The sequence below is a fragment of the Lagopus leucura genome, unplaced genomic scaffold (genome assembly GCF_019238085.1).
Source record: "Lagopus leucura isolate 7727_CA_CO unplaced genomic scaffold, USGS_WTPT01 Super-Scaffold_1, whole genome shotgun sequence".
Lineage (NCBI taxonomy): Eukaryota > Metazoa > Chordata > Aves > Galliformes > Phasianidae > Lagopus > Lagopus leucura.
The window spans coordinates 253109-255535 of NW_024962250.1; positions in this window are offsets into that span (position 1 = coordinate 253109).

Consider the following 2427-nt stretch of genomic DNA (forward strand, 5'->3'; position numbering starts at 1 on the left):
TCGGTGAGTGTTTATTGTGAGATCAGTATTTTGTAGCTATCAAAATGTGATTTAAGAAAGCAGACGTTTAAGGAGAGAAAGCCAAAACGTAAAGCTCAGGCTATGCAGTCCCATGCCATTTTTTGATTCAGTGCGATGATGGTAGGTCTGATAATTTTCTGTTGCTCACAGGGCTTTAAACAATCATGGAAAGTTTTTCTTAAAATTCAGCATGTGTTTAATATGGACCTAGTTGAATGCAGCCATATTTTTGGATTTTTGCTCACGCCTTTAAAGTTTCCAAGGCTCTGTTAATTTCCAAGTAAAGCTGTGTAAGAAATATTTTAACTTCTCCTTTAAAATAATGTACTTCGATGTTTTTTTTTAAAGCATAAAGTAAGATTTGGAGCTGTATCGGTCCAGTTCCAATATGCAAAATATTTGCCTTCCATCACTTGTAAAGGATAGAGATTTTTCAATAATTGCATTTCATGAGTATTGTGATAATATCTTTATGTCCCTCCCATGATCTGTAGTTTGTCAAAGCATGTTCTGCATGAAGTAGGTTTTGGAAACTTGTATGTTTAATGGCTAAGTTTGTGATACACTGGACCTTGCATGGAAATGGCAGTTGTGTCATTTTTTGTTTCTATCAATGTTGTCTTATGTTGTCAAAATGAATGATGATTGGGATACCCCAATTGAATTGTAAATCAGAGCCAGGTTTTGATCTGATTTCTTTTTGGTGGAGCACAGGAGGAGCATCCTCAGAGTGAAACATGTGGAAATGTTGGATTTAGCAGCCCCCTCTGTGAGTGTATAGTGTGCTGAAAACACGTAGTTAAAGGTGAGAGGGATCTGGCTTTTCCTATCTGTGACATTTCTTAAGGTCCTGGTCTGGTTTTGTGCTCAGTGAGGAGAAAGAGAAGTTTTTAAGCCACAAGAGACTTGGGAATAAAACAAGGGGAGGTGTCCGTGGCACTAATCAAGAGACTCAAAGTAGTGATTTTATGTATGACTGATCTGGCTGTCTACTTACAAAAGCTTGATCTGTCTTTCTGCTTTCTTCTGATCTTAAATTTCATGGACCTGAAAGAAAGCTCCTGACAAATATTTCATCAAAGCTGAAGCATGTTTTACCAGACTTTCTGCTTTTGAAAAGCAGTCAGTTCAGTTGAAATAGCTAAGTCAAAAACATTAAAAATAAAAGTAGTTAAATTGCAAAGAATCACAATATGTCAGGGATTGGGAGGGTCATCTAGTCCAATCCCCCTCCAGAGCAGGAACAAATCTAATGGGTTGCTGCAATACTGTGAATTCAATGAAAAAAATCAGTGGAAGGAGAACTGAGAAGGGATGGGTTAGTTCTAGATTAATTCTGTGCAATTACATTCAGTGAAAATTCCTTAATTTCACCAGGAAAAAGTCCGGAGGATCTTTCTGACCAATAAAATTACCCAACTAAACAAGCGTGAAGACATAGCAAGTTGTGTGGGGTCTCTTGCAAGTGAAGAAGAAAATGGATATAATTGATTGATAATAAGCTATTTTAATGATTGTAATACAAATTCTAAATATTTACTGTGAGGCTTTCATCCTTTGAATGACTAAATGTTTCTGTATCTTTATACTTGTTCATCAGTAGGTAGTTGTTTTAGATATTGGTGAGGTGGTTAAATACCATGGCATGTACACAAGCTATTTTATTACTTCTAAATCATGTGCTGTTTATGCTCCTGGAGAGAAAATTCTACAAACTAAAGAGAATTAAAATATCTGCTTCTGAGCATTGCAGTGTACAGCCATCATGAAGAAGATAATGCATTGACAGCTCCCTAACTGGGAAGATCTCATCAAGTCTTTAAAATACTGATCTCTTTAGGTGATCATTGTAAAGACAGATTATTATTATTATTTTAAATCTCACTTGTACTCTGAGGCCTTGAGGATGGTGCTGAATTAGAGTTTTACACACGCTGTTTTATGGAAGTTGCTCGTAAGGGAGGAAATGCGTAGTAAATGGAATATCTTATTTCTGTCCTTGTTTTTCTTGATCATGGAAATGAGCACAGTGAACTGACTGTGGTGGGAAGAGCATGTTTGCTGGGACTTTCCAGTAGAAAACCAGCGGGGCAGGTGTTAACTCAGTGCAACGCTGAATGATCTTGATATGTGCTCATTATCACAAGGTGTTTCAAACAGGAATTGACATTGAATGCCAGATTTTGTCCTCTAACACTATGAATACCTTGAATTGGCTCTTTGTAAGTAGTGGTTCGTTTTCACTGTGATGTAGAATGCTTGTTCAGGAGATTTCATATATGTAAACTGGAGCAAGGTGCCTTTTTCACTCTGATAACTGCAGCAGGCACATGACTGAGGGGTAAGTGCTGGTCCTAAATTTCTTTTTCTCTTTCTTTTTCTCTTTCTTTTTCTCTTTCTTTTTCT